The sequence below is a fragment of the Hypanus sabinus genome, chromosome 8 (assembly GCF_030144855.1).
Source record: "Hypanus sabinus isolate sHypSab1 chromosome 8, sHypSab1.hap1, whole genome shotgun sequence".
In the NCBI taxonomy this organism is placed as follows: Eukaryota; Metazoa; Chordata; class Chondrichthyes; order Myliobatiformes; family Dasyatidae; genus Hypanus; species Hypanus sabinus.
Genome location: NC_082713.1, coordinates 126,104,328 through 126,120,547, shown reverse-complemented (window position 1 = coordinate 126,120,547; position 16,220 = coordinate 126,104,328). Strand labels below are relative to the sequence as shown.

General features: G+C 39.9%; 1 protein-coding gene across 6 annotated transcripts in view; it reads right to left on the bottom strand.

Annotated features, from left to right (window-relative positions):
* Nucleotides 1-16,220, bottom strand: part of large1 (LARGE xylosyl- and glucuronyltransferase 1) — a 402,029-nt gene that overhangs the window by 285,027 nt on the left and 100,782 nt on the right. Inside the window, exon 1 of one of the 6 annotated variants that reach the window (XM_059977773.1) lies at nucleotides 1,164-1,284. The exons of the other annotated variants lie outside the window; for them this stretch is intronic. The gene's annotated coding sequence lies outside the window, so the exon portion shown is untranslated. Of the gene's footprint in view, nucleotides 1-1,163; nucleotides 1,285-16,220 lie in introns of those variants that run through there. 6 annotated transcript variants of the gene reach the window in all.

The following is a 16,220-nucleotide window of genomic DNA, read 5'->3' as shown; positions in this document are numbered from 1 at the left end:
GCTCTGTTCTCTCTCCCAGTTGCTTGCCAAGTCCGTAAAGAGGTGAGGCTCTCCTCCGTCAATGCTCCTTCTGCATCACCGTCATTAAAATGATCACCCGTAGATTTCCCTTCCTTCACCGCAGGTCCTGAGGTCCTGGTCATGTGCAAATAGGAAGTAGTGCATCCAATGTCATCACACCTAAGCTAGCAAAGAGCAGTAGATGGTGGAAGTTGAAGACAGTTAAAAGTCAAAAATTCTCAGCAGAGTGGGCAAATCCATTAGACCAGAAGACATAGGAGTAGAGTTAGCCCATTTGGCACATCAAGTCCAATCTGCTACTCGATCATGACTGATCTACTTTCCCACTCAACCACAATCTATTCCAGCTGCTACCATCCAGGAAGCGGAACTGCAGCAGAAAAGCCAGGACTAACAGGATCCGGGACAGCTTCTTCCACCAGGCCATCAGACTGATGAACTCACACTGATTTGAGTGCACTCTATATTACATTCACTGTTCTATTTATTATAAATTACTGTGTTTGCACGTGGCACATTTAGATGCAGACATAACATAAAGATTTTTACTTCTCATGCATGTGAAAGAATAAAATCAATTCAATTCTCCTGTCTTCTCATAATATTTAACACCCTTACTAATCAAAAACCTTTCAATTTCCACTTTGAATATAACCCAATGATTTGGCTTCCACAGTTCTCTGTGGCAATGAAATCTACAGATTCACCAATCCCTGGCTAAAGAAATTCCTCCTCATCTCTGTTCTAAAAAGACATCCTTTAATTCTGAGGCTGCGTTCTCTCTACACTAATACATCCATGTAATAGAACCCGTTAACATTTTACATCAATGCACTTTCATTGCGCGCCATCAAATTGAAACCAACTCTTGTACTTCACTCCACGGGCAGAATTTCTAGCATCCAGTTTTCAATCATTTCGAATGAACCGAATTGACTGTGAAATTCAGTGCCCGTTGCTCAGGAGAGACATGACAGCAACCTTATTGTTGAATATAATTTTAAAATGAGGTTTTCATCCAGAGTGGATGCATTGTTCAGGGCTAGAAGTCCACGGTAAATGTGCAAAGAAGCTTCATATCTTTAAATGTTCCTAGACTACCTGCTAGGCCCAGCAAGTTAGAGGTTAACAAAGACTCTCACCTCAGTTGTTTTGTCTCCAGTTAACGGGACTCTTCATACTCATTCCTCAATCACACTTTCTTTACCTGTGCACAACCTGGTCCCTGTCACCAAACTGTTCTGAAGTTTGCACAAACAGATGGACTTGCACACAAAAGTGACTAGCAAGTTATGGACTATGACCAATGGGTAAACTGTGTTCAAGTTCCTTCTTTGCAAGATCAATCATTCACCAATCAGGTGTTAAAAGTCAATAGAAACTACAACATCTATGGGGGAAAAAAGCACAGTCCACGTCAGGCCGAAACACTTTCAGCACTAATGCTATTTTTAAGTTAAGTAATGGTCCCTTAGCTGCTGTGGCTTGCCTTCTTGATTACATCCTTATCTGTCTCCATGTGTAAAATGGCTCCAGTCTCCAGCTGTGCAAAGGGAAGCTTTGTCTTCAAAGCCCTTTCTTGTCTGGGCTGCTTAACCAACTTAAACAGTAGCTTCCGTGCCCACCCAAGTTCACACTCAATGCAAAGGGCGGCACAGCTTTTTAAAGAAAAATAAACAACCTCCAAGCTCCTTCAAAAGGGACTGGAAAAAGTTCCTAAGCAACAACTCCTTGCAAATATTAGCAGTTGGATTCCGAGTCACTCCACAAAAAATATCTGCATTTTAACAAGGGGGCGACCATTGAGAGAAGAGCAGAGTTTACAGAGATCGGTATGAGAAACAAAAAGCTTTCAGTGAGCAGCTATTCACCTTGTTAATGAGAGAGGTGAGAGGGAAATGGCAGTGACAGTAACTCACTCAAATAATCACATCACAAAAGTGCTATGCACAACAGTATCTCTGAATGCACAACACATTGAAACTTGAAGTGGAATGGAATATTGAAAGGTCTCGATAGAGTGGATGGCCCTTCTAACTTTTTGAGCCACATTGCTGAGCAATCGCCCAATTTAACCCTAACCAAATCACGGGACAATTTACAGTGACCAATTAACCTACCAACCTGTACATCTTTGGACTGTGGGAGAAACCCAGAGCACCCTGAGGAAACCCACGCATTCACGGGACGAACAATGGTGGGTGTTGAACGCAGGTCACCTGTACTTTAATGTGTTGTACTAACCACTACACTACCATGCTGCCCCAAGCATGGGATTTAGGACCAGAGGGCACAGCCTTGGAATAAAGAAACATCCCTTTGGAACAGAGATGAGGAATTTCGAGGAGGAATTTCTCTAGCTAGAGGGTGGTGATTCTGTGGAATTTCAGACTTGATGGGCTGAACGGCATAACCTTGTTCCTATACCCTTAATGTCTTTTGGATTTTATCATCCAAAAGGAGATTAGTGAGTAGATACATTCTTACAATAGTCTAGCCAATATCACCAAATCCAAATTATAAACCGACTTTAAATTCCACGGTTGCTGTTGTAGGATTTGAACTTGTCTCCCTAGCTTGTTAGCCTAGGTTTCCGGGTAACTGGAATGCTGAAGAAACTCAGCGTGTTGAGCAGCATCAGCGGGAGGAAAGGAGCTGTCGCGGTTTCAGTCAAAAACAAAGAGGAAAGATATGGACAATGAGATGTGTCACAGTGATTAATAGGAAAGGGATTCACAGCCCAGTGGGATTCTAACTGACTGTCAATAGCCATGGCCGATGTGACAGGGTAACAGCAGGGAAGAGAATTTCAGCAATTCTAGTAACCCAAGATTAATGCGACAAAGACATATCCACACCTATCTCTACAACGAAAACTCCCAACGGCCTCCAGTCCAATAGCATTAACTACTCTTACCACGTTGCTTTAATTATTTTATTGCATTTGCTGCTTTCTCAGAAGAAATAATTCTGCCTCCATCTCCAGCCCATCACACTCAACTAACCAGTGGTATTTCTACCTCTCTCCCGCCCCCACACAATAAACTTAAAGTAGCAATAACTTCTCTCCAGTGAGATTTCCCAAAAGTCCATGAACCAATGAACCAATTTCTGTCTGGTTTTGAACTTTTTAAAAAATATATTATAACTTATTTGTATACACATTGCACTGTTCTGCATCTACAAAACAACAAATTTCATGGCGTGTTCTAATTCGAGAAGATCGGTCCCATATTCCAGCAAAACGGTTTAGCCAAACCTTCAAGTGAACTTTGCTTGGCCTCTGAAACAGAATGGGTCACCTGTTGGGATCAGCAGTGGGACAGATATAATGCCCCACACCCACTACCATCCACTCTCCAGTCCCAAGCAGAACAGCTGCGAGACTGTGGCAATAAATACTTGCAGAAGTGCAGTTCGATACCAGTCAGTATTTTCAAGAGAGAAAACTGAAAAATAAGCTTAACCATGAGGGAGTTATTAATTTTATTCTACTCGTAGAAGTGATAGTCTGCACAACAGCGAAAAAAAAACAAACCCAGGGGCATCTTCTCTTGGTATTGCTCCCTTCATGTACAATTTAAAAGTATTAAATTATTCACTTGTCAGTTACACTGCACTACATAATTTTTTTTAGAAGAATTATAAGATTGTATTACCTGGGCAGGATTTCAAAATGTGATCCAAACAATTATTGCTTGGTACATACCCTTTGGCACAAGGGCAAGACTAAAGCTTATTGAAGAGAGCATATAATCTCCTGTAACAATTTTATTAAGGGATAGTCTCTTCAGATTCAAGCTTAGGACGGAGCTTTGAATAGATTTTCAGTCAGAGCTCCTTGCTTTGGAATGCTGGTGGCAGGACTCCAGATCCAAGGGAGAGGCTCTGGTATCAACCAGAGAACAGCACTATGGTTTGTGTTTCTGAGTGGATTCTGTGCACTGCTCTTAATTTTTTTTATTGAGAAGGTGATGAGCTTGCTCAGTATTGCCCTAAGCTTTGCTAACCAAAATATCTCACCCCCATTTGAGGAGCTAGCTCACCTTAGTGTTCATCATAATAACAGTGTGGCTCCCCTAGTTAAATGTGGCCATAAGATAAACATGTTTTTAAAAAAAATAAATAATTTCAGGATTTGGGCACCGCTGACAGGAACAGCATTTGATGCTCATCATTAAATCGCTCCTTGAAAGGAGTGGTTTTCTAGGCTATTTTGCGTTGGATTCAACCATTGCTGTGAATGTGCAGGCCATACCAGACAGATTTCTTTCCGATGGACAATAATGAACCAGATGTTATTAGAGGAAACCGCTGGTTTTTATGGCCATCATTTCTGTGATTTAAAAAAATTAGTTAATAAACTTTTTTTTATTCAGAGATGCAGCACAGTAACAGGACCTTCCCACCCATATGCCTGTACTGCCCAGTTACACTATATGATCAATTAACTGGTATGATTTTGAGGTTCTAACATTTAACAGTCATTCATTCTTTGGGGCATTCCTCGGTTTTCATGGATGTTTGTGAAAAAGAATTTCGAGATGTATAGTGCATACATCTGTTGGATGCTGTGCCTTGATTTAGACACAACAAATTCCTAATACATGCAAATATAACAGCAAATAAAGTCGATCCTTTTACTGATCTATGATTTTAACTCATGTTCGTGAAGGAAACAAGAAACAAAAGTTAATTTCAATTTAGTTGGCCTTTGAAGAAAGATCTTTGAAGAGCCAAGTTTCCCTTTGCATAGCAGGGGACTGGAGCCATTTGGCAGACAGGACAAGATAAGAATTTACACACCAACTGGGAGACAATTACTTAATGAACTGCAATGTATCATTGATTCTCAGCTTTTCACTATTAGCATGTCTATTGTGATTGGTGATTGTTCGTGCAAGTAAGGAATTTGAACAAACATTTTAGCAAATGCTATCTGTAACTGCTAGTCAATTCTGTAGAAATTCCTCTGTTCAAACTTCAGAACAGGTTGGTTGCAGGTGAGGCCGTGCTGCACTCCTTGAGTGCAAGTATATAAAGTGTGATGGGGCAACGAGCATAGAGGTTTTTCCAGATGCTGGAAATCGAGAGGAACACACAAAATGCTGGAGTCGGAGTTAATTGGCGGTGTCAAGTATGTGCAATATATTTCTCCATAGAGGCAATTTCTAAGCAAGACCATCACTGGACGTGAAATCGTAACTGGGTTCAGTCTAACTTTATTTTCAAGCTTTGGTTTTGCCTTAAGAATTAAATTTATTTATTAGCAACATAGCACAGAATGGGCCCGTCAGACAAAGCAAGCTGAAGCACCCAGCAACTCAGCTATTTAACAATAGCCTAATTACAGGACAACTTACAATGACCAATTAATCCACTAGACAATACATCTTGGACTCTGGGAGGAAACCAGAGCACCTGGAGGAAAGGCACACAGTTCACGGAGAGAATGTACGGACTTGCTCCAGACAGTGTAGAACTGAACTTTGAACTCTGGAATGTCCCGAGTGCAATAACATTGTACTAACTTCCACGCACAAGATCATTAATTCAAATTGCCAGAAAGCTGATCCCTTCATCCCAAATCCCAAAGAGAAAAGCCCAACTTTTAAGACAATGCCTTTTGCTCTTAAAGAATTGAATTGACTTTATTTCTTACATCTTTCACATACATGAGTAAAATTCGTTACATTATGTCTCTGTCTAAATGTGCAATCATAGTCATTTATAATAAATAGAACAGTCAATGTAACATAGAGATACATTCAAATCATCGTGAGTTAATCAGTCCAGTGGCCTGGTGGAAGAAGCTGTCCTAGAGCCTGTTGATCCTGCTTTTATGCTGCGGTACCATGTGCTGTTGTGCCTTTTTCACCACACAGCTGGTGTGTACAGACCACGTGAGGTCCTCGGTGATGTGGATGCCGAGGAACTTGAAGCTGTTTACCCTCTCAACCCCAGATCCACTGATGTCAATAGGGGGTAGCCCGTCTCCATTCCTCCTGTAATCCTCAACAGACAATAGTTTGTTGGCAGTGCATCAAGAAATTAACCCCGAAATTCAGCTAAAATTGTTGAGGTTGACTAAACCATGCATACCCCATTTCACAGATCAGGAGACCTGGCAGATTGAATATTCATGGGTAGGGAGAGAACTGGAGGGAACTAGCCACTCCATTCTGACATGCTGCATCACTGTCTGGTATCAGGACAGAAGGCTGTAAATCTAGTCAGCTCCATCTTGGGCACTAGCCTACAAAGTACCCAGGACATCTGAGCGGTGTCTCAGAAAGGCAGCATCCATCATCCATTATCCATTATTATTACCTCCAGCACCCAGGGCATGCTCTTTTCTCACTGTTATCATCAGGTAGGAGGTACAGAAGCCTGAAGGCACACATTCAGCGATTCAGGAACAGCTTCTTCCCCTCTGTCATCCGATTCCGAAATGGACATTGAACCATTTAACTACCGTGAACACTACCTCACTTTAATATATAGTATTTCTGTTTTTGTACATTTTTAAAAATCTATTCAATATACATAATTGATTTACTTGTTTATTATGTTTTATTATTATTATTATTTCTCTCTCTACTAGATTATGTATTGCATTGAACTGCTGCTGCTAAGTTAATAAATTTCACGTCACATGCCGGTGATAATAAACCTGACTCTGATTCATTAGTTGAGTGGGGAATCATCCTGGTTGCCAGTGAACAAGGGGCTTGATCTGTGGGACAGCCTTAAACTCTTTAACGTACTGTTTAAAATGGAAACAAGAGCGATGATGTAATTGTATCAAAATGTATTGAACTGATGGAAATTAGAGAAAGGTGTGTCCCAAATGTGCTTACCATAATATCAATTATCTACATTTTTGGGAAATAAACCCAACCAATAACAGAGCAGCTTTCATCCTCCAAAAAAGCTTTCATTCCAGACCACAGCACCTCAATTCTCGCTGTTCATCCCTGAGCACAGAGTATTCTGCAGATGCTGGAATCTGGAGCAACCTACAGTCTGCTGGAGGAACTCAGCAATTCAAAGAGCATTTGGGAAGGGAAGGAATTCTGGGTGCGTCGGATCAAAACCCTGCAAACTCTAAGGCACTGGCTAGAGATTTTTTATAAATAACTTAGATTAGGAAGAGGAAGGGCGAGTTAATGCATTTGCAGATGACACAAAGGCTGGAGAAGTTGTAGATATTGAAGAAGGTTGTCATAGTTACCAAGACAGATAAGATACTGAGCTGGGCTGACAAGTGGCAGCTGGAGCTCAATCCAGAAAAGTGCATAATAATTCAATTTGGCAGGCCAAGCTTGAAGACAGAACACAAGTTAACGGCAGGATTCTTGGCAGTGTGGATGAATAGAGGGATCCTAGGGTTCAAGTCCATAGATCTTTCAGAATTTTTGTGCAAGGTGATAGGTTGGTTAAGAAGGCGAGTGTCCTCATGGGGTTTCTTCATTGGTTGTGGAATTAAGATCAAAAGCTACAAGATTTAACATCGCAGCTCTATAAAATCCCAGTCACACCACATGTTCTTGTCACTTCTTTATATAAAGGATGTGCAGGTTTCTGAGAGGGTGCAGAGATTTACCAGGACGCAGCCTGGATAAGAGAGCATGTCTTATGAGGAAAGCTTGAGCAGGCTAGTGCTTTTCCCTTTGGAGAAAGGGAGAATGAGAGTTAACTTGTGTTATGTACTCGTGACACATGACAGTGGAGCCCTTGTCACGTGACTGGGGTTGAAGCTGTACTGGACTTGAGGTGATGGTGGAATGATGTCATTTTCCCGCCAGTAGAGATCATGTGACGAGTTTTTTTTTAACAGGTTATAAAAGGTAGACCCCATCCTGTGAGGAGGGGCAGTTCGTGGCTGGATTTGCCAGGTTGACTTCATGCCACTGCGTGTTTTAAGAGATGACGCAGTTTAGTTGAAGGATGAAGTTTTTATTTAATGCCTAAAGTTTAAAAGGTTATTGCCAACAGGTTCTTTATGATTCTGTTAGTTCGAGGAAATTAGAAGAGAGCGAAGATTCGAAGTTGGAAGTTAAAGATCGAGGAGAATCGCTTTCTACGGTGAAACGGGGGCGACCTTTGTTTGATCCTTATTTGGAAGGATTTCGTTGACTATCTTCGTGTTAAACCCTAGGTTTACCTAGAAAGGATTGAAGGTAGTGGAGAAGGAAAGGTCAGAGCCTTTAAGCCGTTCTGTTTCGTGAATTCTTCGTGGGAAGTTCGATGTCGGAGATCGAAGCAAGCGACGTGAAAGAGAACCTAAATCGTCCTGTAAAGTCTCTCCTTTTAAATGGACTGTGAGCATATCGAACTTTTGGCAATACCACTTTAAAGAACTGTTTTGGAATATCACTTTACGAACTGTTTGAACAGCCGCTCAGCAGCTGTTTCCGGTTACGGTAGTGTTTGTTTACTTTTGGGGGGTTTGTTTTCTGTGTTTATTAAACGTGTTGTTTGTTATAAGAAACCCTTGCCGATCTCATATATTTATTGTTGCCTGAATACGTAACATTTGAAACTGAATACGTAACATTTGAAACTTTTGAGTTTAAATGCTTGCTAACTTTTATATCGGTGTTTTGGAAACGGGGATTGCTCTGTTCTTTTGTTTGGCTTGTTGTGGTATTCGGCAGCAATGAATATTGATGAGTTTCTGGCTTCGCCAGCTGCGGAGGTGTTGGCGAAGGCAAAAAAAACTGAGGTGTTTGAGCTAGCTAGTAGATTGCGACTTAAAGGTATTTTGCAGACTACTTCTAAGGCTGTAATACAGAGGAAAATCGCATCACTCTATGTGGTCTCGGGTGTTTTTGATGAATCGATTTTGGAGTCGTTTCCAATAAGTAATCTGGAGATGCAGTTGCAAATCGAACAAATGAAATTGGAGAGGTGTAAATTGGAGATGGAACAAAAGCAGAGAGAATTTGCATAGGCAATGGAGGAATTAAGGACTGGAAATCAGTCTTCTGGTTCTAAAAAAACGTTTGTTGCTAGTCAAGAAATTAAATTGGTCCCTCCATTTAGTGAAACAGAAGTGGAAAGGTATTTTCAACATTTTGAAACTATTGCTCGGATGTCAGAGTGGCCGAAAGATAAATGGTCAGTGTTGTTACAGAGTGTAATTAAAGGCAAAGCACAACAAGTTTACACAGCTTTAACAGCTGCGCAAGCTCTTGATTATGATATTGTAAAGAGGCATATTTTAAACGCATATGAGTTAGTCCCAGAAGCATATAGGGAAAGATTCAGAAGTTTGAAAAAGTCTGTGGAAAAAACTTATATGGAATTTGCCTATGATAAAGCTATGTGTTTTGAGAGATGGGTTTCTTCTAAAAATGTAAATGGGGACTATGATACATTGAGAGAGCTGATTTTAATGGAGGAATTTAAAAGAAGCATTCCTGTTGAAGTAAGGACCTACTTAAATGAGAAGGATACTGATAAATTGCAGGACTGTGCTAGATTAGCTGATGAGTATGTTTTGATCCATAAGAGCATATTTCCTCAGGGCAGAATTTTTAAGAGGAAAAATAACACAGAGACTCCAGGTAAATTTGAAATTAAATCGGAGGTTAATGAGAAAGTTGATGAGAAAGGAAAGCCTGTGAAGGAAAGACAGTTTGGTCTTACTTGTAACTATTGTAAGAAGCCTGGCCATGTAATAGCTAACTGTTTCAAATTGAAAAAGAAAGAGACGGAAGCAGTTCCAGATGCTTGTGTGCAACATACTGGAGCACCTGTAAAGTTACAGGGTTTGATAAACACAAATGAGGCTTTGTTAGAGTCTGACCAAGTTAGAAAGGGATATGATCATTTTGTAACTGAAGGGTTTGTATCCTTGAAGGAAGGATCTACTCTGGTGCCAATAAAAATCCTTAGGGATACTGGTGCTTCTCAATCATTGATGTTAGACAGTGTGTTGAAGTTTGATGAAGAGTCTGATACTGGTGAGGTAAATTACATAAGAGGTGTTGGAAGTGATTTTATGCCTGTACATTTACATAAAGTAAATTTAAAGTCGGGGTTAGTTACTGGATTTGTTAAAGTAGGATTACAGCATAGCTTACCTGTGAAGGGTATTTCTTTATTGTTAGGTAATGACTTGGCAGGTGGACAAGTTTTTCCTGAAGTGCATTTGACAATGGAGTCTGAGGAACCAGAGTTGAATTCTGACACAGATTCTTCCTGTGTTGTGACTAGAGCTATGGCTAAAAAGATTGTTGCGCAGAATGAGGTTGTTATTCAGGACTGTTCAACTCAGGATTCGAGTTTTGAGGATGTGTCAGAGACTTTCTTATCTTCGTTGTTTGAACAAGATTCTGGGAGTAAGTCTGACTATAAAGATTTATCTTTGTCTCGGAAGGAGATGATAGCAGAGCAGAATAGAGACTCTAAGATTATAAAATTAAGAGAGCAGGTTTTACTAGATAGTGAAATTGATAAGGTGCCAGTAGGATATTACTTGGAAAAAGGAGTGTTGATGAGGAAGTGGAGATCGCCTACAATTCCTGCAAGTGAGGATTGGAATGTTGTTTACCAGGTAGTTGTTCCAAAAGCTTATCGAAATGAGATTTTGACTTTAGCTCATAGTGTGACATCAAGGGGTAAGGAAAACTGTGGACAAGATTTTAAAACATTTTTACTGGCCTGGTCTAAGAAAAGATGTGGCGATGTTTTGTAAAACGTGCCATACTTGTCAAATTGTGGGTAAACCAAATCAGGTTACACCAGTAGCTCCATTACAACCTATCCCAGCATTTGGTGAACCATTTTCTAAAGTTATTGTAGATTGTGTTGGTCCATTACCAAAGACAAAAACTAGTTATCAGTATTTGTTGACTATCATGTGTACTTCTTCTAGGTTTCCAGAGGCAGTACCACTTAGGAATATAAAAGCTAAGACTGTGACAAAGGCCCTTATAATTTTTTTTTTACTTATTTTGGATTACCTAAGGAGATACAAACTGATCAAGGCAGTAATTTTATGTCTGGATTGTTTCAACAGATAGTTTATAAATTGGGAGCTAAGCAAATCACTTCATCTGCATACCATCCAGAATCGCAGGGTGCCTTGGAGAGGTTTCATTCTACCCTCAAGAATATGATTAGGACATTTTGTGTGGAAAATGAAAGTGACTGGAATGAGGGTATAAACTTACTTTTATTTGCAGTAAGGGAATCGGTACAGAAATCTTTAGGTTTTAGTCCATTTGAACTTGTGTTTGGGCATAGAGTTAGAGGACCTTTAGCTTTGTTGAAAGAACAGTGGATTAATAAGGAAGTACACACTAATTTGTTGGACTATGTGTTGAAATTTAAGGACAGGTTACATAAAGTTTGTAGCTTAGCTAAGGAAAATTTAAAGTTGGCTCAGGAGAAAATGAAGACTTGGTATGATAAAGACACTAGGATGAGGATGTTTAAGCCTGGAGATAAGGTGTTGGTTCTTTTCCCAGTGCAGACAAATCCTTTACAAGCTAGATTTCATGGTCCTTATGAAATTGTGTCTAGAATCAATGATGTGGATTACGTGGTAAAAACTCCAGATCGTAGAAGGTCAACACAACTTTGCCATATAAATATGTTGAAACCATATTTTGAGAAACAATCTGATACTGTGACTGTTGTGGTTAGTGAGAATGAGTTTGATTTAACTAGGAACATGATAGATGATTCATCTGACTTTCATTCTAAATCCAACATTGTTTCTGTTAGGTTACCAAATTCAACCATTCTGGAAAATATTGATGAAAAATTAGCACATTTACAGTTAGAGCAGAGACAACAGATGAAGGAGTTGATTTTTAAATATAGGGAGTTGTTTCCAGATGTTCCGAGAAGGACTACTATAGATGTTGGGGATGCCAAACCTATTAAACAACATCCATATAGGATGAACATAGAAAAATGTGAACTTGCTGAGAAAGAAATTGAATATATGTTAGAGAATAATATCATTAGACATTCTAACTCGAATTGGAGTTCACCCTGTGTTATGGTGCCAAAGCCAGATGGTAGTATTAGGTTTTGTACGGATTATAGGAAGGTGAATGCTGTAACGAAAACAGATGCATATCCAATTCCTAGAGTAGATGATTGTGTAGATAAAGTTGGAAAGGCAAAGTTCCTTACAAAGATTGATTTATTGAAAGGGTATTGGTGTGTTCCATTAACGGACAGAGGTAGAGAGATTTCTGCATTTGTAACTCCATCTGGGTTATATGAGTATAATGTTCTTCCATTTGGGATGAAGAATGCCCCAGGTACTTTCCAGAGGATGATTAACTTTGTGATTCAGGGATTGAAAGATACTGATGCTTATATTGATGATTTAGTGACAGGAAATGATACTTGGGAAGCACACATTATTGCGATGGAGAAATTGTTTGAAAGGCTTTCAAAAGCTAACTTAACTATTAATTTAGCTAAGAGTGAATTTGGACATGCCACTGTGACTTACCTTGGTTATGTTGTGGGTCAAAGTAAGGTAGCTCCTGTTCAGGCAAATGTTCAGGCAATTTTAGAGATTCCCACTCCAACGGGGAAAAAAACTCTCAGAAGGTTTTTGGGAATGGTAGGATATTATCGGAAATTTTGTAAGAATTTTGCTAATGTTGCCCTTCCATTAACTAAACTCCTGCGGAAGAATGAGAAGTTTGTATGGACGGTGCCTTGTCAAGAAGCATTTGAAAAATTGAAAACAATGATATGTCAACAACCTGTGCTTAAGGCACCTGACTTTGGAAAACCTTTTTCATTGGCTGTGGATGCTAGTGATGAGGCTGCAGGAGCAGTATTAATGCAAAGGAATGAGGGTGATGAGGTTGATCATCCAGTAGCTTACTTTTCTAAGAAATTTAATAAGCATCAAAGAAATTATTCAACAATAGAGAAAGAATTGTTATCTCTTGTTTTAGCTTTGGAATATTTTGAGGTATATGTTGGTACAACTCAGAAACCACTTATTGTTTACACCGATCATAATCCGTTAGTTTTTCTGAGTAAGATGAAAAAAACAGAAGATTATTACATTGGAGTTTGATGTTACAAGAGTACAATATTGTGATGACTCATATTAAAGGTAAAGATAATGTGGTTGCTGATTGTCTATCTCGATGTTGAATGTACACTAATTTTTTTTATGGAGTGGTTTTTTATCAATTGTAACACTCCTACTGTATTGTGAGTTATAAGCTGTTATATGATGGTGTTGTGTATTGTATATGTTATAAAATTTATACCTTTGTTTTTCTTGTAAGCAATTGTTAAAAATTTTTGTTCTTGTCAGACCAAAAATGTTTTTTTTGGAGGGAGGTGTTACGTACTCGTGACACATGGCAGTGGAGCCCTTGTCACGTGACTGGGGTTGAAGCTGTACTGGACTTGAGGTGATGGTCTTGTGATGGTGGAATGATGTCATTTTCCCGCCAGTAGAGATCATGTGACGGTTTTTTTTTTAACAGGTTATAAAAGGTAGACCCCACCCTGTGAGGAGGGGCAGTTCGTGGCTGGATTTGCCAGGTTGACTTCATGCCACTGCATGTTTTAAGAGATGACCCAGTTTAGTTGAAGGATGAAGTTTTTATTTAATGCCTAAAGTTTAAAAGGTTATTGCCAACAGGTTCTTTATGATTCTGTTAGTTTGAGGAAATTAGAGGAGAGCGAAGATTCGAAGTTGGAAGTTAAAGATCGAGGAGAATCGCTTTCTACGGTGAAACGGGGGCGACCTTTGTTTGATCCTTATTTGGAAGGATTTTGTTGACTATCTTCGTGTTAAACCCTAGGTTTACCTAGAAAGGATTGAAGGTAGTGGAGAAGGAAAGGTCAGTGCCTTTAAGCCGTTCTGTTTCGTGAATTCTTCGTGGGAAGTTCGATGTCGGGGATGGAAGCAAGCGACGTGAAAGAGAACCTAAATCGTCCTGTAAAGTCTCTCCTTTTAAATGGACTGTGAGCATATCGAACTTTTGGCAATACCACTTTAAAGAACTGTTTTGGAATATCACTTTACGAACTGTTTGAACAGCCGCTCAGCAGCTGTTTCCGGTTACGGTAGTGTTTGTTTACTTTTGGGGGGTTTGTTTTCTGTGTTTAATAAACGTGTTGTTTGTTATAAGAAACCCTTGCCGATCTCATATATTTATTGTTGCCTGAATACGCAACACTTGGTAGAGTTGTAGAAAACTGTAAGAGACACAAATAGAATGGACAGCCAGATAGATTCTTGTTCCCAGCGCAAAAATAGCTAAATGAAAGGCTATACTTTTAAGGGATAATCTCAAGAAATTCTCAAGATGCTGGAAATCTTGAGCGACACAAAGAAAATGTTGGAGGAACTGAGAAGAGTGGAATGAACAGTCAGCATTTCTGTCCGAACTGGAAAGGAAGGGGGCTCATGACACTTATCCCTGCAATCATGAAAATGCTAGACCTGCCCCTACAACTCCTCCCTCGCCATCACTCTGGGCCCTAAACAGTGCTTCCAAGTGAGATAACACTTCACTCAGTCATCTATTGTATCTGGTGCTCCTGTGTGGCTTGCTCGACATTGGAGAGTCCTGACACACATTGGGGGACTGCTTTTTCAAGTACCTTCACTGCCCAGGATCTTCCAGTGACTTCCCATTTCAACTCGACCTACCAACCCCATTCTCTCTTGCCTGTCCATGGAGATCTCAACTGCCATAATCATGCCAAACTCAAGTTGGAGGAGCAACACCTCATATTCCGTCTAGGTAGCCTAGAAACTAGATGGCGTGAACATCAATCTCTCCAAATTTCAAGCATTACTCCCCTTTCTCTTTCTCATTACTCCTTTCCTCTTTCTCATTTTCCATTCCAGTTCCCCTCTCACCCCGTCTATCCTCATCTGTCAAAACACCTCAATATGGTTCCCCTCCTCCTTCCCTTTCTCCTAATGGCCCATTGCCAGCTCCTAGCAGACTTTTTCTGCCCTTTGTCTGTTCCACACATCACCTCCTCAGCTTCTTACTACAATCCCACCCACCCCTGCAATTCTGTACCTCCACATCAGACCGTTGCAACCGGAATGCTCTCCACTGTACTGTACAACGACAGAAATTAGTACAAGTTTTTGGTGACTGACCACATCATCCTGGAGAACTGGGAGTCATTTGTAAGTGGTGGAAATAATCTTGAGAAAATGAATTCAGATCATTTCTAGTTGAATTTCCACCCATCCTCACCAACCAGAATCACAAGGAATACCACATTGAGCCAGAAAGGCAGAAGATTGAGTTGCACAGGTATCGTCTAGTTTTATGAACATATATTGTTTAATACATTTCTTGGCATTTACTCAGTGTGCGAAAATTGTACAACCCAAGATGTTGCCTCTTTTCCAGTTTGCATAACTTCCTAGCTGCCCAAGCATTTAGCTTGCATAGGACAATATAAACCAAAAATATGATCCGGAATAAATTGTTGGGAGAAATAAAAGACTTACAGTTGTGACAAAGAAATGTGAATAAAGTATTCACCTCTTGGACAGTTCCTCTATTCGCATCATGTCAACCACCATTGCTCAAAGTGCATGCCTTCACTCAACATTCTTCAACATCCTTTTTCCAACAAGACGAATCCACAGGCCCCAGATTTCTGCTCCCTCTGTGATCGGCAGAATTATAAGACCATAAATTTCTCTGAAAGCCCAAGTCTAGATATCCATTACTCAATGACAAGAGATTTTTAAAAAGTTGGTCCAGCAGAAGACATGCAGATATCCCACCCCCACCTGCTCACAAAATGCTTGCGACTATCAGGAGACTGGATAGCAGCTTACAAACATCCCTCACAGTCAAGAGAAAGAGAAAGATGTCACAAGTTGGGAGATAAGCCATAAACAAGAGCTCAGGGGAATAGAAGTCAGGAATTAAATTAGAAACTTCTGAATATCTTCATTATATCCAAGCATTCCCTCACATTACACAACTCCTTGATGTTATCAATATGCATAGGGGGAAGAAAAATGAATTTATTTGTCTTTTGTGAGCAATATCACAATGCAATGAAATAGTTTCCAATGATTATTACTTCTAATGTAATGAAAAGCTTTAGTCTCCTCAGAATAACCCTAGTGGAAGACTTAATGGAATTGTTCCCATGGTGTTTATTATGCTGTTATCACACAGTGACCAGAGAAGATTTTCAGCATTTTC